Below are 15,937 nucleotides of genomic sequence, written 5' to 3'. Positions count from 1 at the left end.
CAAGATACAGCATCCGACCGAATGTTCGAATTTCAACCAGTTACCCCTGATGTTTTACAGGCTAGACAGAAACAGAGATTTTCTGAGTACACAAACGGAGTAACAATTGAAGGAAATTTATCATGTGTAGTTTTAAAAATGCATTTGCTTAATATAGGCCTACAATTTATTGCATACTTTATTATACTTATCTTTATAACATATATACATGAACAAATGTACACCGGTAACAACAAAGGAAATAATGCATAATATGAAATCTGGTATGTAAAGAAATGCAAGAATAAATTACAATTACTTACTCAATTACTTACTTACTTACTTACAAATGGCTTTTAAGGAACCCGAAGGTTCATTGCCGCCCTCACATAAGCCCGCCATCGGTCCCTATCCTGTGCAAGATTAAGCCAGTCTCTATCATCATACCCCACCTCCCTCAAATCCATTTTAATATTATCCTCCCATCTACGTCTCGGCCTCCCTAAAGGTCTTTTTCCCTCCGGTCTCCCAACTAACACTCTATATGCATTTCTGGATTCGCCCATACGTGCTACATGCCCTGCCCATCTCAAACGTCTGGATTTCAAGTTCCTAATTATGTCAGGTGAAGAATACAATGCGTGCAGTTCTGTGTTGTGTAACTTTCTCCATTCTCCTGTAACTTCATCCCGCTTAGCCCCAAATATTTTCCTAAGCACCTTATTCTCAAACACCCTTAACCTATGTTCCTCTCTCAGAGTGAGAGTCCAAGTTTCACAGCCATATAGAAGAACCGGTAATATAACTGTTTTATAAATTCTAACTTTCAGATTTTTGGAGAGCAGACTGGATGATAAGAGCTTCTCAACCGAATAATAACACGCATTTCCCATATTTATTCTGCGATTAATTTCCTCCCGATTACTACTCAATAGAATAGAAAATAAGTACATATATTCTATAGTAACGTTTACACTTTAAACTCAAAATTCATACCTCTAAAATAGTACTTGTTAATGCCTTTTAATTATTCTAAACAGATGCATCATTTAATTAATAAATCATTTTAAAGAAGATATGTTTTGTTTTTGATGATACATGAATGAATCAATAAGTCGATGGACGGATCAATGGATGATTGATTGTCGTGAGAGAAGAATTATCAATTAAATAATAGGCTTACACGATGATAATCGCACCTTTGCAAAGGCTCTTGGGACTCCTGCATGGCTCAATGTGGTCTACCTTTGTCATCCACCAACGAAGAGTGAGAAACAACTCGAATATTCGATAAACCGAACATGAGACACTCCGCGAGACGGAAGAGCTTTGCATACTGACTACAGCGCCAGGCGTTCAATAGCAATATACGATTTTTATTTTTCAAAAACGTCTGAGGACGACTCTATTCCACATAGTGTCGAAGTTAACCAATGACGCTGTCCTCCACTCCCACCCCTTCATGTTTACCTAATATGTGCGTGAATGTGTGTATTCAATGCCTATTCAATACACTTAACGTGATTCGGATTCCGAAAATTGAGAGCATATTTATATAATGTAATGTTAACTGAAAAATGTTGGAGAATGTTGGAGAAAAAATGGGAGTATAAGGGTACAGTACATTAGTTATTCATAGATTTCAAAAAGGCATATGACTCGGTTTAGAGATAAGTTTTATATGATATTCTTATTGAATTTGGTATTCCCAAGAAACTAGTTCGATTAATTAAAATGTGTCTCAGTGAAACAAACAGCAGAGTCCGTATAGGTCAGTTTCTATCTGATGCTTTTCCAATTCACTGCGGGCTAAAGCAGGAGATGCACTATCACCTTTACTTTTTAACTTCGCTCTAGAATATGCCATTAGGAAAGTTCAGGATAACAGAGAGGGTTTGGAATTGAACGAGTTACATCAGCTTCTTGTCTATGCGGATGACGTGAATATGTTAGCAGAAAATCCACAAACGATTAGGGAAAATACGGCAATTTTACTGGAACCAAGTAAAGCGATCGGTTTGGAAGTAAATCCCGAAAAGACAAAGTATATGATTATGTCTCATGACCAGAATATTGTACGAAATGGAAATATAAAAATTGGAGATTTATCCTTCGAAGGGGTGGAAAAATTCAAATATCTTGGAGCAACAGTAACAAATATAAATGACACTCGGGAGGGAATTAAACGCAGAATAAATATGGGAAATGCGTGTTATTATTCCGTTGAGAAGCTTTTATCATCTAGTCTGCTGTCAAAAAATCTGAAAGTTAGAATTTATAAAACAGTTATATTACCGGTTGTTCTGTATGGTTGTGAAACTTGGACTCTCACTCTGAGAGAGGAAGATAGGTTAAGGGTGTTTGAGAATAAGGTGCTTAGGAAAATATTTGGGGCTAAGCGGGATGAAGTTACAGGAGAATGGAGAAAGTTACACAACGCAGAACTGCACGTATTGTATTCTTCACCTGACACAATTAGGAACATTAAATTCAGACGTTTGAGATGGGCAGGGCATGTAGCACGTATGGGCGAATCCAGAAATGCATATAGAGTGTTAGTTGGGAGACCGGAGGGAAAAAGACATTTGGGGATGCCGAGACGTAGATGGGAGGATAATATTAAAATTGATTTGAGGGAGGTGGGATATGATGATAGAGACTGGATTAATCTTGCACAGGACAGGGACCGATGGCGGGCTTATGTGAGGGCGGCAATGAACCTTCGGGTTCCTTAAAAGCCATTTGTAAGTAATGTTAACTGATATCTTTCTCTCTAGAGAATTACAAAATCAAATAGATAGATGATAAATGTGTAACGTTTCGTTGTATTTGCAGAGATAATCATTTCCGTTATTGATATCAAATATTTGAAAGTACCAACCAAATTTACTATGGATCGATGAAAATAACAAAAAAAATCATTAAAAATTGATATTTCGTTTTTAACTCTTAAAAAAAAAAAAAAAAAAAGATTGTTTCAGTTTTATAAAATGTCCTTATTTTGGCCCTATGACAATTTAAAGCCCCTCAGGACGAATGCAAAGGGACCAGTGTGTGCGTGGAGCTGCAGTCCTTTAAACTGACACTCAGCTGTCATTCTGACAGACTTTGTTCTTTATTGTAACTAATTTTACTTTTCATTCAGTTCATATTTCGTGCTGTTATGTAGGAGAAAATGGATGTGGTAGATTTGTATAGGAATGAAGGATATCGATAGTAGTTTTATCATATACATGCAACACTCTGATACTCGTGTTCTCTATTTTCCAATTTTCAACATTTTGTTAACATTCAAAATGCTCTAATAAATGCAGTTTTTCTCGAATCTCAGTGAAATTTTGCACAAACGTCAACAAAGCATGTGAAGTAAACTGACATGTGTTTTCTTCTTCTATTGAAAGTATTCAAATCATGTGTTGAGGGTGTGATAAGTTAAAAAAAAACTGAAAAATTAAGAACCAAAAGAGTATTTTTTTTTCTCAAAACGTAACTGGAGAAATACGAAAAGCATGTGTCATATTTTACGTACATCTATCAGCAATAAATTAAATATACATTTAAAACAAATTATGTAAACTTTGAAATTTGGAACAATTATAATTCAGTATTTAAAATGATTATTAATAAACTAATTTGAATGTCAAAGTGAAAACATGTGTAGGTATTGCATGTCCACATTGTAAGAAATAAGTAGTAAAAGTTTCAGATTAATTGGTGCAAAAATATAGAAGTTAGACATTTCACAGATCCACAGCCTTAAGGATTTTAGCACAGTTCTTGCGATTAATTTTTCATATGAAATAAGACGACGTTTGTAAAGTCTTGGATGCCTCTCTCTTGTTCGAACATATCCTATTTTAAGAATACGTACAGAAAAAACCACAAGAAACTTTCTGCAGGATATCCTGTGCAGCCGTGACACAATAACCAGCGTTACTTTCAGGATATTACGAGGTTCCTACTGATTAACACGGGGCCTGCGTGCGCGTATGTCTCATGTTCCTTGGTACGACAAATTATTCAACGGAAAACAAAATAACCTCACTTTTAGCTTAGTCTATTATTTATTTATAAAGAAATTATGGTTTATTTAACGACGCTCGCAACTGCAGAGGTTATATCGTCGTTGGTGTGCCAGAATTTTGTCCCGCAGAAGTTTTTTACATGCCAGTAAATCTACTGACATGAGCCTCTCGCAAAAACATACTTAAATGCCATCGACCTCGCCCGGGATCGAACCCGCAACCTCGAGCATAGAAGGCCAGCGCTATACCAACTACACTACCGAGGGCGACTATTATTTATTATTGAACAACTAAAACAATAGTGCTTTGAAATGCTATAGCATACCAGCTGCATGCCTATAGATTTAGTCGGTGTACCAATGAATTTCAGATACATGGATTGCACTACTACTCTAGTAATGTGAGTTAAGTGAAAAAGAAAATAGATTAGAGCAGTGATTTCCAAAGTGTGGGTCGTGACCCACTGGAGGATCGTGTGAAGAGCAGAGGGGGTCGCGACATGGTTTACAAAATAACGACAAAAAACGCCTTATTAAGAGCACATTTATTTTGTACTTATAAACATAAACAATCATAAACATGTTTTTTTTTTGCGTAAAATCAGAAATAACTAATAAAGTTAAGGTTCTCATAAATTATTATGTAGCTTATAATCTTATGCGGTCAGAAGCGACTGCACAATTTAAAATTCCGAATGAAAGTCATCATCATCATCATCATGAACAGGTTCGTTTTAGGTCAAAATGGCCTGTGACGGTGAACCTAGCGAAGATGGTCTTGGTCTTTCCACCGATGTTTTGGTCTCGATGTCCTGTTGGAGCGCACTGGAATGATGATTTTGGGAGTCTAGTTCTTTCCATTCTCCGCAGATCCTGTTTCCATTCTTGTTGGTATCTTGTCATCTCCTCGGTTAAACTGGGTGCTCCAAGTTTTTCTCTGATAGCAGTATTCCTTTGGTGGCCTAATCTATTGACTCCTAACAATGATCGCAAGAAACGCATTTGGGCTACTTCAAGTTCATGAGAGTTTCTATTATTTAAAACCCAAATTTCACGTCCGTATTTGAGAGCAGATTTTGATGTAATGTTATGTAATCTTAATTTAGTGTCTGTCATCATCTGTTTTATTAAAATGTCTTTGTACTATACCGTTCAATTTATTACATTTTTGTAATTTAATATCAATATCACTCTTACTTCCTGCAAATACACTTCCTAAATATGAAAAGTCAGACACTTTTCTATAATTTTGCCATCAATTTCAATTTTCACCCGTTGTATATTTTTTCCACACATTGTCATTGTTTTGGATTTTCATATCATATTTGCTAGCGATTTTAAATAGTTGGTACGCTACTATTTGTAGGTTGTCTTCAGAATCTGATAGTAACACTTGATCATCGGCATACAATATAGTTTGGACTATTTTATTCCTTGTTATCGGAATTTCACTGTTTACTGTTTGTTTCCATTTTTTAACGATTCTATTAAGATATATATTGAATAGAACTGGAGATAATCCACACCCTTGTCGAACACCTTTGGTTGTGTTTATAGTTCTTCTTCCGAACCAATGTATTCACTGACTGATTGATTTCCTATTCTTGCGTTAAAATCACCCGCTATTATGAGACAGCCCTGCTTATGAAAGTCATGTTGTGAAATTAATTTTATAATTATATAATATAACTGGCCTAATATATCATATAAACTATTTAATAGATTAAAACAATTTATATATACATAAAAGGCCTATAAATTCAGCATGATTGTGATAATACTATTAAAATCTCCCAGTATCACTTTTGCCTAAACATGAAAACAGCGCTTCCTCATTTCCGAATTAGGGATGCAATTAAACTCTACACTGTTTATGTTGATTGTTGGCGGCGAGCAATAACAAAGACAGGCCGCTCACTTTGACAAGCCGAATGTTAACCTAATGAATGGGATGACAATACATAGCAAACATCTATGACAAGGGCCATCCATCTCTACTTCTTTTCCGAACGAAACTATTGTACAATTTTCATCGCTCTGGAAAATCCACCGCCTCTGAACTCGAACCCATGCGCTTCGGAACCAAAAACACGTACTTACCTCCTTAAACAATTTCTATGAACAACTGCCCTAAATAGATATAGTCTTGTATTTTTCAATTTAGTCACAATGCCAATGTGCAAATCCTCCAACAAAAAACTAATCACTTCAGACATTGATACGCAATAAGTTGTTACCACAATACGTGTATTTAACGATTACACGGTCACTCGAAATGTGTTTCACTTTCATTTAATGTCTTAATTATTACTTACGCAAGCCTATATACTGTACTTCAGTTACGAGAAACTAGCGTTACATTTACTACTAGCCATACCCATGTGTTTCGCTGCACTTCCTATATTTATTTTTTCTCAGAATGGCTCAGTAACTTATGGTACGAAAGGGATTAAGCATTTTTAATAACAATTTACAATCAATTCCATTGGAATACAAAGTTTTACCAAAATCCCGCTGTTTTAAGAAATGTTTTGGCAAAATTGTTTATTATAATTCTCGGTTGGTTTATTTACTTGACGGTTTCAAACTCTTTCTTTTTCTCCCTAAAACTTCAGTGATACCACAGTCTAGTATATAGGCCTAGTCACGAAGCTTGAGTTGTGAGGGTGCTGGGAACAATAGACTGTGCCGGTACTATTTCGCATTGTCTGTAATGAGGCGATATTAGCGATCCTAGTGGTTAGCAACTATCTATAGATGGATATTTACTACGTATTGAACTTCGTGACTGTATATACTAGGCTGTGGTGATACCTTACTGTTCTTATTTATTTTCCTTCTTTAATTCTTGTCATGTTTTATGTTTTCCGCAGACTCTAGCTTTATAATTAGTTATATTATGCTGTACATCTTCCGTTTGTTGTATAAGGTCACCTTAAATAATCGCAGAGTCGTTTGTTTCCATTTTATTATAACAACCTGATTGAGGCGGAACGGATATAAAGTGCATTGTTATTTTAAAACTCATATTTATCTCGTTAAATATCAGTCTATAAAAATTTTCCTTGCAATAAAACTTGCTAGAAACATTTTTAAAGCAACTTTTGTTACATAATATTATCCTAAAAATCAATAAAAAGCGAGATATTTCGATTTATTTACTTCAGTGTCCCTTATAACCCTCCCCATTTTAAACAAAGTATTTTGAATGCCATATAGCCTAAAACCTAAGTGGGACACAAATTATTTTACAGACTAATTTTCGTAGAAATCAGTTCAGCCATTATTGCGTGATAAGGTAACAAACATACAGACATACAAATAAAAATTAAAAAAAAAAAAATGCTATTTTCGGTCTCAGGAAAAATCATTATACATGTTAACATTAACTATTTTTTAAAGCGAAAATTACTAGAAAAATTTAGATTAAAGTTTTATTATTAGTATAGATATGAAACGTTTTGTACATAGCCTACTTTGTAAAATAGTTCTGACGTCGCAATATTGTCCTATTCTTGACGGCTTTTTCTTCCATTTTTTTCATTACTAGTCTACTGAATTTCAGGAGAACAGAGAGGGTTTGGAATTGAACGGGTTACATCAGCTGCTTGTCTATGCGGATGACGTGAATATGTTAGGAGAAAATCCACAAACGATTAGGGAAAACACGGCAATTTTACTTGAAGCAAGTAAAGAGATAGGTTTGGAAGTAAATCCCGAAAAGACAAAGTATACTCGTATGATTATGTCTCGTGACGAGAATATTGTACGAAATGGAAATATAAAAACAGGAAATTTATCTTTTGAAGAGGTGGAAAAATGCAAATACCTGGGAGCAACAGTAAAAAATATAATGATACTCGGGAGGAAATTAAACACAGAATAAACATGGGAAATGCCTGTTATTATTCGGTTGAGAAGCTTTTATCATCTAGTCTGCTGTCAAAAAATCTGAAAGTTAGAATTTATAAAACAATTATATTACCGGTTGCTCTGTATGATTGTGAAACTTGGATTCTCACTTTGAGAGAGGAACATAGGTTAAAGGTGTTTGAGAATAAGGTGCTTAGGAAAATATTTGGGGCTAAGAGGGATGAAGTTACAGAAGAATGGAGAAAGTTACACAACACAGAACTGCACGTATTGTATTCATCACCTGACATAATTAGGAACATGAAATCCAGACGTTTGAGATGGGCAGGGCATGTAGCACGTACGTGCGAATCCAAAAATGCATATAGAGTGTTAGTTGGGAGGCCGGAGGGAAAAAGACCTTTGGGGCGGCCGAGACGTAGATGGGAAGATAATATTAAAATGGATTTGAGGGAGGTGGGATATGATAAGAGACTGGATTAATCTTGCTCAGGATAGGGACCAATGGCGGGCTTATGTGAGGGCGGCAATGAACCTCCGGGTTCCTTAAAAGCCAGTAAGTAAGTAAGTAAGTCTATTGAATTAAGTCCACATGTAGGCTATCTTCACGGATTCTAATTTCTACGCTTATCGTCGAAAATCAAAACACACTATAGCACTCAATTTAGTCTTCCTGCGTTTTCAACCTGGAACAAACTACTTTATTCACCAGAATCATCACCATCATGTTTCATGTCTGAAGACTCGTGATTTGCGTCTGCTGGTCGTGGCAGGTTCGTACAAGACAAATCTGCAAGTAGGGTTGCTGTAAATGGAATGTGGAGATATAAGAATAGTTGCCACATGGTCATTTGACATTCAGATTCTAAAGCTTCTACAGTTTAAAATACAATACAAAGAACAAGTCTTATCTCTCCGTCTCTTCAGTCAAAGACAACATATGCTAGCAGTTACCCTGTCTTCCCAACCATCAAAATCCTCCCCTTAACACACCACAATAAACCGCTATGCGAAAACGCAATCTTGAATCTGCTTCACGCTACAATTACAACCAATTTAAAATTTTTATTTTATTTTTTCTTATAGTTCTTGTGTTAGGTATTTATTTACTCATATACAGGGTGGAAATGAAATAACCTGAAAGTTTTCACAACGAATAGCTCATATTGTTTGTAACAAAAAAGTGTAAAAAAATGAATAGTTTCTACAGAATTATTTTCCAAATGTTTAACACCGTCTTATTCTGTAACTATTGCCAGTAAGATCGTGATTTTTGTCCATATCGATAGAAAATAGTACATTATGCAACGAGCCTATAATGGTAGCAATTAAGACGCGAGTATGTTTATGAAACGAGCGCAAGCGAGTTTCATAATTTTCATACGAGCGTCTTAATTACCATTATAGGCAAGTTTCATACGACTTTTTATGCTCGACCATATTTCTAACTTGAAATTATTCATATTATTCTTATCTGACTGGGGAGCGGAAGTGACCTTGTGCAATATCTCGTAAATTGTGAGATGTGCGCAGACGCGAAAGTATTGATTTTTTCCGAGGAACAAAATAATGTCATTGACCTTGATATAATCTAGAGAGTAAAATGAACATTAATCTTGATATAACCTGGAAATTGATTTAGACACTGAAAAACGAGATGACAAATTTAATTTATTTGAATATTATTTACAATTAACGATAATTATTATAGTAACAGAACATAACCTTTTGCGACAGTATTGGATTTTCAGCCTCCGTGACGTTTCGCTAGTTGTCTTTCGATTGCATATCCGAGAATAATCGATACTTGCGCTTTCATTTTGGTACAATGGTGCTCTCTGATTGGTGGAAAACCTGAACTTTAATGAATAGGTGTACTTTAATGAGGTCCATTAAAGGGCTAGTACCAGGTGTAAAATTACTTCATTTCGGCATGGTCGAGCATAAAATCTATTAAAAAATAATTTATCTCTCTGGCGTATTTCAATAGCGTGGATGGATTTCGTATAAATTTAATTTAAAAACCACTAATTTCAAGCCACTGAAGAATCCGACCAGATTGCAACATTATAGTCAGAGGAGGCGGTGGAAGATAGTTCACCTAGGGAGATAGACCTGAGTTAGTTGACCTCTTACATCTGTATTATAAGTACGAGGAGTGTGTTAGCGGCGATGTTGCCAGACTGCTGAAACTTCCAACTTAATTTTCTAATTAACCGTGCATTTAATCACAAAACGTAATACAGGTTTTCTATTCATTTAAGTGTACTATATCGCACCTTTCAATCCGCAGAGTTATTCCACTTCCACCCTGCATACACATTTAAACGCATATAGACCTATATACAGGGACATCACTTTATTTTTACCAACATTTTTAACATTAACCTGGCTATACTCGGAAACACTGTTGCCCCCTTCCATTACAGGAGTTTGATGTTACTAGTGCAATATGTAAACAAATCATTTTACTAGCTATAGGAGGAGAGAAAAGTAGTGTATCCATTTATGTTGTAGGGAAATACGATATTACGATTTTCAGTTTGATCATCACTTTTACGGAATTCATCAAAATACAGTAGAGTAGTAACATTTTTTTTTTTTTTTTCAAAAACTAAACTTTTCAGGCGGCTGTGTTCGTTATGTAATGTCTACTTTATTTAGCATATTAATTATTGGTGTTAACATACAATATAGAGAGTGCATTTAAATTGAGGGGGTCATAAGTGAAGGGCTGTAAGTACACTTAAGTTACTTTTAAGAAAATGGGGTTTAAATATTTAAGCTTTCGTAAAATCGGTGAAATTTTTATTTAAATTTTAATGTGTGATGCGATTAAAATATCCCTTTGCCACTAAAATGTTAGATACTTTTGCTTACACTGGATGCACATAACTCATGTTATTACAAATGTCACTAGCATTCCTTTGCTTCTAGCCACCTCAATTAAAAAAAAAGCTAATCTGAATTTTTAAACAAGTTGCTGAAAATGGTTGCCATTTATTACAATCCAGGCTTCAATTCAGTACGCATATTATTAAAAACATTTTTAAGCATATTCTCTGAAATTGAATTTATCGTTTCTTGAATATAATTTTTTAGTACGATATTATTAATATAGGTTCTTTCTTCTATAGAAAACGCAACCATATTTCTGAAACACACTATACACTGCAGTGTTTACTTCACTGCTTGAAGACTTCGAATGCAACAGCGGCCGTAAGTTTGTGTGTCTGACGGGAGCAAGGACATTAGTGAAGGGGTGAGAGTGAAGTACATTCAGAAATGCAGGTACAATAAAAATGCAAGTAAAAATAAAATGATGTCCCTGTACAAGGTGAAAGTGAAATAAGCTTTGAGACTGTAAGGAACGACAGGGTACATTGAAATGAATAGAAAACCTATATTACATTTTGTGATTAAATGCGCGGTTAATTAGAAAATTAAGTTTGAAGTTTCAGCAGGCTTACAACATCGCCGCTAACAAACGCCTCGTTCTTATAATACAGATGTAAGAGGTCAGTTTGCTTAGTGCCTCAATATGAGTTAGCGTAATTTGGTGAAATTAACCATTGAAAGGAAGAAAGAAGTTATTGTTCGTTTGTGTTATGGTGTTAGTTGTAGGAAAATTGCAGAAGAATTTGGAATTTCTAAATCAACAGTTTCAAACATTAGCAACAACAGGAACTCAACATTAAATGAAAGGGAACAAAATTGCAGTGGGAGAAGAAGAAGAGTTCGCAAAACTGTTAATAACGAACTGAATGAGAAAATGTTTCAATACTGCAGTTCCTTAACATTATGTACAGTAATTGCCTTTCCATTGCATGCTAAAAAAAATTCTACTTCCCTCTACCCGTTAGGTTGGACAATTTTTTATTGAACCATACGTGTCCAGGTTAGAGAGGTTTCACTATGTATGTATGTATGTATGTATGTATGTATGTATTTATTTACACTGCAAGTGGGCAAGCACCCGGTGGCAGTGGTATATACAATATTAACAATACACTATAAAATTTACAATACAAAATACAATTTACAACACATATACAATTTTATACACAATACAATTTAACACAATAATAATAAAACATAAAATAAAATACCTAATTTTACAATACAACCTACATAATTATGTATAGGTCCTACATAAGTTTCAATAGTCTTTCACTTTACTCTCATCTCATTCCCTGTAGTGGCACTATGACGCATTTCACTGACACTTTAGCACACATTTCACTGACATTCTGTAACACATTTCACTGACACTATAGAACACATTTCATTGACGCTATAAATTATCACTGATCGGAACTGTTCACTGCACTGTAAAACCATAACTTCACTGATTCACCTCGCTTCACTGATACAACAGTTCAAATAAGTCAAATAATTACACACTTATGCATACTTATAAACAGAACTACATTTAAACTAAACATTTCTAGTCTAAGGCCCTCTTACACGCTATTTTAAAATAATTTACAATTCAAACCAAGGAAGTAATCTCGTCAGGCTAGATAAATACATGTCACCTTAAAAAATTAAATGTTGAATGTCACCTTAATTTTAATTTTCACTTTATACACAACTTTTTAAATTATTCTTGAATCTCCTTAAGGAAGGACAGCCCTCAAAGACCGCTGCAGGTAGGTTATTCCAATCATTTATAGTTCTATTTAAAAATTAGAATTTACCTACATCCGTTCACTGTACCAGTAAGTAACACTGTTTCACTACTAACAAGAAGAGATGCAGGTTCCTCCACTTCCTACTCGATGTTTGTACTCCCATCAATTAAGGTATCGTCTTTACGAGCTAATCAATAGCTGATGAATGCTAAGGGTGGAGTCGGCATTTAACAAAACTGCGAGAATCAATTAATCAATGGCTCGGTTTAATAGGCTACTACGTCCCCAGAGCTGTTCTCTGTTGCCCTGACGTAACAAGCGGGAGGGCGTGTTAGATGTAGGGACAAGGACAAAGCTACGAGGACTTTGAAGTCGCCGAATTCATTTCGACGCCAAGAGGATAAGTGTATGCAGCGAACGTGTCAGCACAGCCAGACTGAATGTGGCCCTCAGAAAACACACAACCGGTTACGAACAAAGGTTTTTAAAAAGACTTTTCTGAACAAATTCATTAAAACTTAGAAGAACGTCCTAAATGACCATTTCTTCGTTATTGCCTGTTATATACTGTATACTAGAGTTGGGCAACACGATTCTTTTTCAGAAGTCGATTCCAACGATTCAATCATATATTACGAATCGATTCTAACGATTCGTTCACGATTCTTCTCAGTCTGCGATTCCAACTATTCTTTTGAATCGTCAACGAGTTCACGATTCTTCTCAGTCTGCGATTCCAACTATTCTTTTGAATCGTCAACGAGTTCACGATTCTTCCCAGTCTGCGATTCCAACTATTCTTTTGAATCGTCAACGAGTTCACGATTCTTCTCAGTCTGCGATTCCAACTATTCTTTTGAATCGTCAACGAGTTCACGATTCTTCTCAGTCTGCGATTCCAACTATTCTTTTGAATCGTCAACGAGTTCACGATTCTTCTCAGTCTGCGATTCCAACTATTCTTTTGAATCGTCAACGAGTTCACGATTCTTCTCAGTCTGCGATTCCAACTATTCTTTTGAATCGTCAACGAGTTCACGATTCTTCTCAGTCTGCGATTCCAACTATTCTTTTGAATCGTCAACGAGTTCGCGATTCTTCTCAGTCTGCGATTCCAACTATTCTTTTGAATCGTCAACGAGTTCACGATTCTTCCCAGTCTGCGATTCCAACTATTCTTTTGAATCGTCAACGAGTTCACGATTCTTCCCAGTCTGCGATTCCAACTATTCTTTTGAATCGTCAACGAGTTCACGATTCTTCTCAGTCTGCGATTCCAACTATTCTTTTGAATCGTCAACGAGTTCACGATTCTTCCCAGTCTGCGATTCCAACTATTCTTTTGAATCGTCAACGAGTTCACGATTCTTCCCAGTCTGCGATTCCAACTATTCTTTTGAATCATCAACGAGTTCACGATTCTTCCCAGTCTGCGATTCCAACTATTATTTTGAATCGTCAACGAACGACTCGCAGGACACTTTCTTTTGCAAACCACGCGTAGAACAAAAACGTTCTACATCTCTCGCATAGATGGCATAAGAGGCGAGACATTGGACTGTCTCTTTCTCATTGGCTGGAACCATTCAGCATGACCTCCATTAGTCTACAAAATTATCCAAGATTATGTTTCTAAATTATAATTTATCAACTGAAGCTTATTATGAAGTACATTTTTTGCATTACATCTCTATTTAACTATGCAAATTTCAGGTTTGTGTTTATTATTTTCCATACTTAACAACCGCAGTATTTTGATTTCACTCTCGCTCGGGAACATTCGGCAAGGTTCGGAAATGTCCGTTGACAGGTTACATCAAACAAGTAAATAGAATCGTGGGTTACGATACCATGTCAATTCGTTGCTATTCTTTTGAACGACGATTCGTTGATACCACGAATCGATTCTTACGATTCTTTATTATTAGTCGTTCGAATGAACGATTCGTTCACGAATCGACCCAACTCTGCTGTATACTGTATATTTCTGGGAGCGAAGTAGTGTATGAGCATCCTGACTTCAACTTCGATCTAATAGAGTGCCGCATACGCACAATTTTATTGGAGGGAATTTTAAAGATTTCAAGAAAATTCATAAATTGAATGTGTCTGTCATCAATTCTAACCTACATTTATTAACATCTTATGTTGTTCTCTACATCTCACTCAAATACTGAGTAGGTTGAACAAATCTGCTTACCTTATATTATTTTATACAACAGATATTTCTCGGCTTTTCTATCAAATTTTTTGTGACATAGATCCCAGAAGATGATGATGACCACTCATTTTCACCTTCAAATAGAATACAGGTATAACAATATAACTTATTTGTCACAGAGCACCCTGTTAGCCAAGGATATTTCTTATAACATGACAATTGAAAATTTCTATTTTGTCTCCCTCTATCCGCTATATTAATATGTAAATGTAGTCTCGATGTCCTATCTTTGTAAGCACATTTTATTTCATACGTCCAACTTGAAAACCGTTTCTCTTTTAATTCTATAAATAATAATAATGCTGTTGTAGTAGTAGTAGCAGTAGCTTTATTTTGCCTGGCAGAGTTAAAGCCATAAAGGCTGCTCAGCGAATAGGGATTATAAAGGATGGACACTTCGCGTCGGTACCTTTGATGTAGCCGGACTGATTTCAATGACCTTCAAGCCAGCTAAAGTGTCAGATTCTGCTTTCTCCCTAGAGTTGGCGCTGACATCACACCAGCTAGCAGTCGACACAGTGGAAATATAACACATATAATTAATACATCTAGGTACATTATGTACTCAAATAAAATAAATTTGATCCATTAAATAATAAATCCGTCATTAACTGTAATGTCTAGACTCTGGAGTTCCTTTATAATGAGAGTTGAGACGTTGACCCCAACAACAATTAAAATATGTAATGATTTGATAGCGCTGAAAATTGAAAAACAAAACTCTTATTAGAAGAAAACCATATACCTATATTATATTATTATACAAATATTAAACGAATACGATACTTAATTTTATAAATGTATTATATTATTTTATAATATAATGTATTATATCTGAAATATAAAATATTATCACAACTAGTTTGTCACTGAGAAATAAGGAAAAGCTGTTAACTTGAATTTATTTGAAGCAAAGCGTTACTGGATTATGCAATAAGGTAGGCGATGTTTGGATCCTGTATCTCAACTCTATTCTCAATTATTATCTTAGCGTATGCTCGATTACACTAACCTCTAGCGCTTGAAAGTGGAACTAGCCGCTGGCGCACAGAGAAACAAAACACAGGAAAATTTGCTCAGTGTCCATTCTTTATAATCCCTATCCGCTGGGCTGCTTTTCCACTCAACCACATTTCCAATTAGAGGCTTCTAGATTTTTGCACCATACGAGAGATTTAGAAAATTTTGAGGACATGTATCGACTCC

At 35.4% G+C, this 15,937-nt stretch overlaps 1 protein-coding gene across 6 annotated transcripts in view; it reads right to left on the bottom strand.

Annotated features, from left to right (window-relative positions):
• Positions 1–15,937, bottom strand: part of LOC138700385 (uncharacterized) — a 690,392-nt gene that overhangs the window by 176,602 nt on the left and 497,853 nt on the right. The window lies entirely within an intron of this gene.

Source organism: Periplaneta americana, chromosome 5 (genome assembly GCF_040183065.1).
Source record: "Periplaneta americana isolate PAMFEO1 chromosome 5, P.americana_PAMFEO1_priV1, whole genome shotgun sequence".
Lineage (NCBI taxonomy): Eukaryota > Metazoa > Arthropoda > Insecta > Blattodea > Blattidae > Periplaneta > Periplaneta americana.
This window is presented reverse-complemented; position numbering and strand designations above follow the sequence as displayed.